Raw genomic sequence first — 9,966 nt, 5'->3', positions numbered from 1 at the left:
GACAGCAGAGGGCATAGCAGATACAGAAAGGATTACAGCTGACAAGTTTCTATGACTGGGACTGAGCACCTGCCTGCACAGAGCTACTCACATATGTTTAATTCTCAAGTCAGCTGCCCTCCATATTGAACAAGAATTAGCCATTTCTTCAAAGAAATCCTTTTCTAAAAATGCATCAGTAGCCATGAAAATGATGATGATCATGTAAATGTTTTCTGTAAAAACAAATTTACCATAACTGATGGTAGTATGACCTAGGCAATGAGGCATGCCTTTCATGATGTATTTGGTTTAGATCTGCCTGTCATTAAAGCTATTAAAAATATTTTACATAAAAAGTTACTAAAAACCAACAAATTTTTTTTTCCAAAAACCTTGCAAGACCATGATCTAGGAGGCCTGCCTTTTATAATAAAGTGTTTGATATTGTAGGAATGGGATGTTGTTGGAAAATATTTTATGTGATACAATGTATACATTAGAAATTATCGCACCATGAACTTTTTTAATGGTCCCTGTGCATCCCTTCAAAATTTTTGGAATTAAGTGTCTACATTTTAGGAGGCACCATTTGATTTTAAAAAATTGAAAAATGGTATGACCATGTAAGAAAAACCCCATCACCATTGTGATGTCAATTTAACTGTGTGGATTCATTAGCACTGATATGACTGTTATAAGTTATACTGTAATTGTGACAGCTCTAGTGTCAGTAGTGTTTGATATAAAGAAGGAAAACTAAGAATAAATTAAAACAAATCACATAAGAGGCCAGATAGCAGGTCCTTGATAGTATTTGCTTTTAAATGTAGAAAAAAGTTAATGTTCTAATGAGGTCCTAATTAATTTAAAGTAAGGATGATTGCTGTACAATTCCAATAAATAAATTAATATTCAATAATAAGATTTTAATAAGATTCTTAAAATGCATGTCACTGTCAATAGTAGTTCTGAATGACCTCCATTTGTGACCTGTTTGTATCTCAGGGGTTCTGTAGTACTTAGTTTAAATTAAAGTAAAGGCTATACAGAAGCAAGAATAATCAAGAATGCTAAAAAAAGGAATATAAATCTAACTTGGTAAAATTAACTATTTTTTAAATGTCCTCATAATTCTCATGTCAACATAATTTCAAAGGATTTCTGTGTGCTACGAAAGAGCTGGGGTGGGGGGGTGGGGGGTGCTGTAATTGATGCTTGAAGAAGACATATACATTCAAATGGATACAATCTTGAATATGTGATCACCAGGTGTTTTGGTTAGAAAGCTCTCAAAAATTCATGATGGAGGTTTACGCAATGGCCCTGAAACCATCCAAAATCAAAATATTGCTATTTTTGCTGAGCATTCAACCAATTTTGGTTTAGTGTGTAAACCCAGATAATTCTACAACTGCAGTCATTATGAGTGTCATCTTAATTCACAGAAAACTAGCAAAAAAAAAGGACAGTGTGGTGGAAAATAAGCCATACCCGCCATACTTTACTGTACTGAATGTAAATATGGTTCTTAGTTAATGTAAATAGGGTATTATAGTAAATTAAAAATGTATAACTCAGAAAGTTACATTGTTACATTTAACTCTCACATAATTAAAAGAGGAACTTGTTTTTGCCTTTTGGTAAATGAATGCGTTTCCATTGTTCACCAGACTAAAGGTAATTGAGCATGGTATTGAATGGGATTATAAGAAGAATAATATTTTAGTAAACATTCCCAGACACACAATGAACACAACAGACGCAGTGAACACAACAGACTATTAAATATTTTCACATAAGATTGACAAAAGCATCATTGGACAAAGCCAGCAATCAAAAAGTTTGAGTCTTTTTAACATAAATGTTGATCAATAAAAAAGTTGTGTAAGTCGCTCTGGATAAGAGTGTCTGCTAAATGCCTGAGAAATCAATACATAACTAATCAAATTATTAATAACAATCAGTTTATTCCTATTTTTTTGGCTAGCTTTGGAATACTATCTTACTAAAATCAATCATTACAGAACATGCAGCTATGTTAATCCATTAACATTATTAAAACTATTAAAATTCCATCCCCCTTTGATTTACCTCATTGCTCGAAACATTGCTGAATTCGACAGGTAAAAAGAAACTTGGATCAAAAATACATGGAACTCTCCCGACAGCAAACTCGGCCGCAGGCATCCCGCGTGACAACTGGGCAGCTCACATCCCCGCTGGCTCCTCTCCAGAATTCTGAAGACCTCAATATGCCTCCACACTTTTAAATGCTCTTCAAACTCAATATGCGTCAACACCTTTAAATGCTCTTCAAATATGCCTCCACACTTTTAAATGCTCTTCAAACTCAATATGCGTCAACACCTTTAAATGCTCTTCAAACTCAATATGCCTCAACACTTTTAAATGCTCTTCAAACTCAATATGCCTCAACACCTTTAAATGCTCTTCAAACTCAATATGCCTCAACACTTTTAAATGCTCTTCAAACTCAATATGCCTCAACACCTTTAAATGCTCTTCAAACTCAATATGCCTCAACACTTTTAAATGCTCTTCAAACTCAATATGCCTCAACACTTTTAAATGCTCTTCAAACTCAATATGCCTCAACACCTTTAAATGCTCTTCAAATATGCCTCCACACTTTTAAATGCTCTTCAAACTCAATATGCCTCAACACTTTTAAATGCTCTTCAAACTCAATATGCCTCAACACTTTTAAATGCTCTTCAAACTCAATATGCCTCAACACTTTTAAATGCTCTTCAAACTCAATATGCCTCAACACTTTTAAATGCTCTTCAAACTCAATATGCCTCAACACCTTTAAATGCTCTTCAAATATGCCTCCACACTTTTAAATGCTCTTCAAACTCAATATGCCTCAACACTTTTAAATGCTCTTCAAACCCCAAAACAGCACTTCAGTACAGTTCAAAAATATTGCACAAAACTCTTTATACCCTAAGACGATTATTCCTCACAGGACTGTTTGACACTGAACCCTGCCTACACTGCACTGCACAAGGACCTGACCATCACGTACACACAGTACACGCCTTCCGAAAGTGCCTCCTGTTTCCAAATTCTGGACACAAGTAATATCATCTGTCATACTTGGCCAGAGTGTTTCTCTCAACCTTGCATTATGCCTCAGTGGAGACCATGGCAAGCTCAAAACCTCCAAACATGCCTGCATTTAATGCATTCTGTCTTATCATAGCAAAGAAAATTATATTACTAAACCGGAAAGAAAAAAGCAAAATTATTCTCTCACAGTGGATATCTCTAATGTATGATGAAAAATATATTATGAAATAACCATTCGAAATCAAACTACAATTTACTATATTTATGAAAACCTGGGACCTATTCATAAAATATTTCAATTTAGTAGGAACAGATGCTTGAAAATTAATCATTAATCATGCCAGCCTAAGACAACATTACTGTAGTTACCTTGAGCACCCCTCCGCCCCCAAACACACACACACACTTCTTATACTTCGTAGATCAAGTGAATCAAAAAATAATCTTTATTACCCACATGCTACAGTATGTATATGTCCTTGTCTGCTGTTTCTTCTCTGTATGCAATCGCCTGTTTTATGTTGATGAAATACAAAAAAAGTATCTGCACATTTGAGAGGGTTAAATTAAGACACACTTTAAAGTCTGGCACACTCTGCCACCACAAACCCCCCAGTCCCCAAAAGACTGTTGAGCTCTTGAAGAATTTATATGAGGGATCAACTGTACTTTGATTTAATAAAGAAGAATTTATATGAGGGATCAACTGTACTTTGATTTAATAAAGAAACATTTAGCCACTGAAGCTGTCCCAACAGCAGGACTTTTTGACTCAGACAAAAAACACAAAACAGGACAAAGTACATGCTTTTGTAGCTTTTTATTTAAAGCTTTAAGGTATGGAGTTCATTTAAGTGTATATTGTACACATATTCCATACAGATGACTGCATTTGGCAAAAGCAAAACACATAGGCCCGTAAATCTTTTGAAAATATCTGTATTCAAAATAGATTTTGCCCGCATATATTCATAAAATACACACTAACAATTTTTCGATTATCAAATAACCTTATATGGCAATAGTCTGATTTAAGTTTAATACTAATGATAACTTGGTGCTAATAACTTTGAAACCTTAATATGATACAGAATGCTTCAGTGCTTAGAGCCAAATAGGAAAGCTATATTTGTATTTACTCCTTATACAGTAAGGGACATACTTGGATAAAATTTCAAGTATGACATTTTCATTGAATATACAAGCTCTCAGTTTCTCAGTTTACGATCTATTCAACCAGTATCCTATTACTGTTCCCATGGTGAAATCAGAGCATTCAAGATATAATGTGTGTGTGGTGTGTGTATGTGTGAACAGTATATATATATATATATATATATATATATAATCATAGTACTTACAGATGAAAATGGAATCAATTTGAATTTATTTTCTGGAACAGTTAGCCCAAATGCTGCCTTAACTGTAAAGTTACAGACATGGGCTGTTGGCACCAGAGCTGGAGAGAGCTGTGCACTGGGTTACCCTCCTCTGCGTGGGTCATTTCAGCTGTGCTAAAAAAGAACCTAAAGCACTTGTTATATAAATCAGCATACAGTATTCCACTTCCCAAATCTCAGCTGTAAAGCAAGTATCATGAATTAATTTGACAGTCATGTTGCAACTATTTTCGCTGGCAGACAGAAGGAGTGGAAAACTTCTGGCATCTACACAGACTGCAGATGCCAGGCCCTGGAAGTTGAGCTGACTGGCGCCATTTTGGCATTTGAGTAGTCAATCCAATTATCCCACGAAACTCAAAGCACATGTTTTTATGTTTTCTATTAATACAATCATTTTGAGATATGTTACAGGAAAACAATACATAATTGCTGTCAAGTAAAAATTAAGTGTGAAGCCCTTTATCATTGTGAGCTTAGGTGACAAAATGCGGATAAAAAAGCAACGTGTTGACATGAAGTTATGGAGGAGCGTTTGCTTACCTGTCCACTCCTGAATTGAAAGGGGTGATTTCCAACTTGGATTTCATTCCAAATGAGTAGAAAATAGGAATTAAATATTTATAAAAATGCTCACACTAAAAATTAAGTAGGTCTGATGTCACAAAACATTTTCCTTCCTCCATTCGACTATCATCCTCAGTGAAAATGATATTTTAAAATTCCTGCACATCATTATTAAAATCTGCTGGGCATTGGGGTCATTGTTTTGCTTGCTGTTCATTTCATTCAAATATTAATGAATACCCACAGCCATAGCATCATTTACCCTGCTCAGAAGCATAACTTTATTTTGAATATTGGGGGGTTGAAATGCAAAGGCTGCAACCCTGTAGGGGGGCCCAGGGGCATGCTCCCCCAGAAGAAATTTTTTAAAAGAACAGCTGTGAAATGATTCTTTTTGGTCAATTCTATAGGGGAAATGCTCCAGATTACTGTTCAGTAAGGCTGGGTTTTTGTCACGAAAAATACTGACTGAAGTCACAGAGCAGTCGTGGAAAAGTTGTTGAAAATCACAAAAAACTGAAAAAAACGGAAGAAATCACTGAGTTTAAAAAATGTTCATTTATTAAATTGATTAACACATCTCAGGCACAACTGTGGGAAACAACTAGAATAACGTGCAATTGTAGCAACAGCAACAACAGCAGACAGAATGTTTTTTTGCCTTTAAATGAACAGAACGTAGTTAGAAATAGAGCATGCTCAAATTACATTGCTAATAAAATAGGGTTAGGTTACTGTGTGTCCGTTTTAATTTCTTTAAAGTTCTCTTGGTACAATATGTTGTACATTGCAAGGTTTGGGTTTTTGATGAGAGCCTGTTGTCACAGATATTAACATGATGGGGAAGGAGCGCTGGGCATTATCACTGTTTACAGGCCAAACATCTGATTGGAACAACTGACAAGGACGAGAATCTTGATCTCACATTTCAGAATCTGTATACATTGTTGCTATTTGTTTTCCCAGCATTTGGCAAAAGGCTATTATTAAAATGCATAGACCTAGCCTACACAAATAACACTATAAGCCATGTTAAGGGTGACAAACTCATGGAAAGCACAAAAAACAGAGGAAATACTAGAAGTGAAAAAAATGTGTCGGAACGGAATCCATGGCACGTGCGATTTCCATGATAAACACCCAGCCTTACCAGTATACCTCAATCACGTCATCAAATACCCACCTTTATTCTATGAATTTATTTTTCTAATCATCATGCTACGTTGTTGCAGGGTTATTTTGGCCTATTTTGTAATATTGAAGGGGTTGTAACCCCTCTATACCCCCCGTCCCCGTCGTAAATTACGTACTTGACCCTGCTCCTGCTGGTATCCTGAATCTGGGCCTTGAAGGTCTGTAGAAATCACCCTTTGGGTCATTGGAGCCAGAAGGGTAGGACAACTTGACCACAAAACTGTAATTTGAGCCAGGCAGGAAGATAATGTGGTGGAATGAATGCAGTAAACAGGGCACAGAGCACAGATGCATTCTGGTGGTGGGGACATCCCAGCTGTTTTCCTTTTGTCTTATTTGGAAAGTGCTTTGAGCACCCAGTATGAAAAGTACTAATCCTACTCTTTTAGTAGTCAGTAATATGTGTGTTTGCTACAGAGAATGAATGATTCTCTAACAGCTTTGGAAGCTAAGAACAAAGAAATTTAAACACATTACCATACTGATATTAGCCTATACAAACCACACTTGCAAGCTTGATCATGTAAGTGTAAACATATATCAGGATTCCCCTGCTCCTTGAAAAACCTATCCTTAAATCTAGATAAAAGAAATCAAGAATGTTAAAATGTTAATTCTATGCCAATTGAACACACCTAACTAATTAAAAACAATGATTAAACCATCTGTCCCAAACATTATGGCACCCTGAAATGGGGGGGAGGCGGGTTATGTATAAAAAGTGCTGTAATTTCTGCATGGTAAAACCTAATTGTATAACAATACACTTTAATAAAAGCTACAAATCTGTACTTTAACCACATGTGAATTGTTTGATTACAAATATAAAATTATGGAGTACAGAGCCAAATCAATGAAAAATATGTCTTTGTCCCTAATATTATGGAGCTCAGTCTATATAATTGTAGCAATTTATTTCGATATTCAATTTGAATTTCGAATCAAATGTGTGCTTATGGTAAATGGAATCTGAACAATGCATTATCACAATGTCATCAACAGTACAGAGCAATATAAAAATGGCCTCAATATCATTTTAACATAATATTGCTTTTATACATGCACTACACTGTAGACCCAGTGATAAATAGCAATGTACTGAGAGTGTGGCTGAGCAAGCTATAATTGTGTTTGCTGAAACAACTGCTGCGGATATAGTATCAACTGTCGTATATACTAAATATATGAGCCCACATTCTTACATGTCGGAATTTAAATGCCCTATCCACTACTGCCAATGTACAGTAACAGCACATGTATCTTAGAGTGTGTTAAAACACTGCCAGTAAATAATTGCTGTCAGTGGGCATTTCTAGTGTGTGTGGACTCCCTTGGCATTCTACTTTGAACATTAATAGGCTTATAATGTGTGCCTAAGAATTAAACAATGTTATTTTGTTTAAGCAAAATTTGCTGCATTTTAATTTCATTGAGTATATGTACTTGTGCACATCCAGAGAGCACAGAGAACTGGAGCTATGAAGAAAGAATGTTTTGTAAACTTGGAGTATGTCGACAGGAACATGAAGTCACAATTAATCCTTTGACCCATAGAAGTCTCCAGTGCCCTCTCTAAAATTCAAACTTAAACAAGTCAACTAAAAATGCAACCTGGCTGAAAGAACAACCCATGTTAACCTGGGGAATCGGATGCCCTGCTCATTTCTTCATAAATGCAGAATGCTGGGAGCTCCGAAGCAGTACTTGACTCTTTTGGGTTGTCCCATGGCGATTGTTCTTGCTTCTACTAGCCTGATCTACCTAGTGTTGAATGTATGATTGTATGTAAGACTGTGGTGTATTTGGCAGGTATAAGTGCAAAAACATTTGTGTTTCATTTACATAAATGTATATGGATTGCACAAGTGAAGTTATTAATATGATTAGTAATACAACAAAGCAGTGTAGAATGTCATAGAGTTCAAATACAAAAAATTTAAGTATACACTATTTCAGTACTTACACTAAATTTCAAACACGTCAGATTCATCCCAAGTGGTCTTTCAGCCACCTGTATCAATAAAATAAAAAAGAGCTTCTGTTAGCATAATGGAGGCCATTTATAAAACTTTTCATAAGGAAATGGGGGCAATAAAACAACACAAACATAATGAGCACCTTTCACACCAACACAGTTTGGTCTTTTAACTAAATTTCTTAACTTCCAGTTGATAATTTTTTGAGAAATATGTTACAAATGATCGGATCAAGATACCGTGAATCATTGTGAGTTAAACTATTACAAGCATCTACATATACAGAAACTTTATAAGCAATGACCCATGATAAAAAAGTGAGACATTTAACATCTCATTAAACCTCCTTGGCTCAATGTCCAGATCTTTAAAGTGGGCTGTCCAGTATTTCATGTATAGGTGCAAAGGAAAGAACCGTTAAAAAAACAAAAGAAGGCTAAATCATCAAGATTCTGTGTGAATCTTAGCTAAGTTCACAAATGGGACTCTTATTGCTTTGTGACCAACTAACTTCATCTTGCTGGAAAATACACATATACATTGTTTAAGTTTTCTATTTAAACAGTCTTGTACATTTCTGAGTCTATGGATGGCTTCACTTAATGAAAGTAATATGGAGTTCAAACCTGTATCATATCATGAATATCGATAGAGCTTTGGGGTGTTAATGAATTTAGCTATTCTTAAACAATTATGGAGTTACTGTAGTACTCTAGTACCATAGCTCGTAGTCTTACTTATTTATAGAGCGACTTTATAACACAAAAGGGAAAAAAACTGGTGAGTTTACCTTCAGAAGTAAAATAAAAAAAGAGGTTATGAATTGAAGGCTGCAATATAAATGTAATAACAATTACACATTCTTTTTTAAGACAAAAGTAAAACATTTTTTAGAAAGACTCTGTTCCTTAATTAGACCATTACTATGTCTAGCTGACCAACTAATGGCCAGTATTCCAAACATTTTAAAATTTTAAATGTTTTTTTTTTTTTAGTATTCATTCCCCTTTATATTCTACACACCAATATTATCCAGATCTGAAGCTAAAGAAAATCTGTTCTCAATCTGTTTTATTTACATCATTTTTCTGTTAAGGATTAAATAATCCTATTCAGCCATATATACTCAAGCAGTAAGTAGTCAGAATTCTCAGACAATGATTTTTTTTTGTAATATGCATAAAACAGACAAAGGAAAAAGGGTAAGGAAAAGCGTGTGTCATGTATTTAATTGTGCGTGTACTATATTTCACCCTTAAACAAACAGTAATAAAACTTTATTTGCTCTATAAATATTAATTTGTTTGTGGAAAATAACTTTTGGCTGTGTATGTTTAACATCCTGAAATCAGCTCAGCTGCACACTTGTGAGATGTAATTACACTCAGTCATTCCAAGGACTTGTAAATATGTAAGACTTGCAGAAGATCTGAAATAGTATACCAGTGACATTTGGGCATCTCTCTCACAACTAAGCTAGGCTCATGTTCATTATCAGAACTCATTAAAAACACAGATCTAAATTTAGGACCATAAAAGATTGCCTGAAAATGTGTTGCTCCAGACAACCAAACATTAGAACATTAAATCATAGAACATACAACTGCCCATAAATAAATATTTTATCTATAACTTTCCATCATCATTTTCCCACCATAAGAAAAACCAGGTGTTCTTCATTAGGGGGTTGGAATGAGGTACATCAGCATTTATACAATAGTTTTTTCAATCCTATCAACAGCACGTATCAT

This window comes from Anguilla anguilla, chromosome 13 (genome assembly GCF_013347855.1).
Source record: "Anguilla anguilla isolate fAngAng1 chromosome 13, fAngAng1.pri, whole genome shotgun sequence".
NCBI lineage: Eukaryota > Metazoa > Chordata > Actinopteri > Anguilliformes > Anguillidae > Anguilla > Anguilla anguilla.
Note: the sequence above shows the minus strand (reverse complement) of the source record.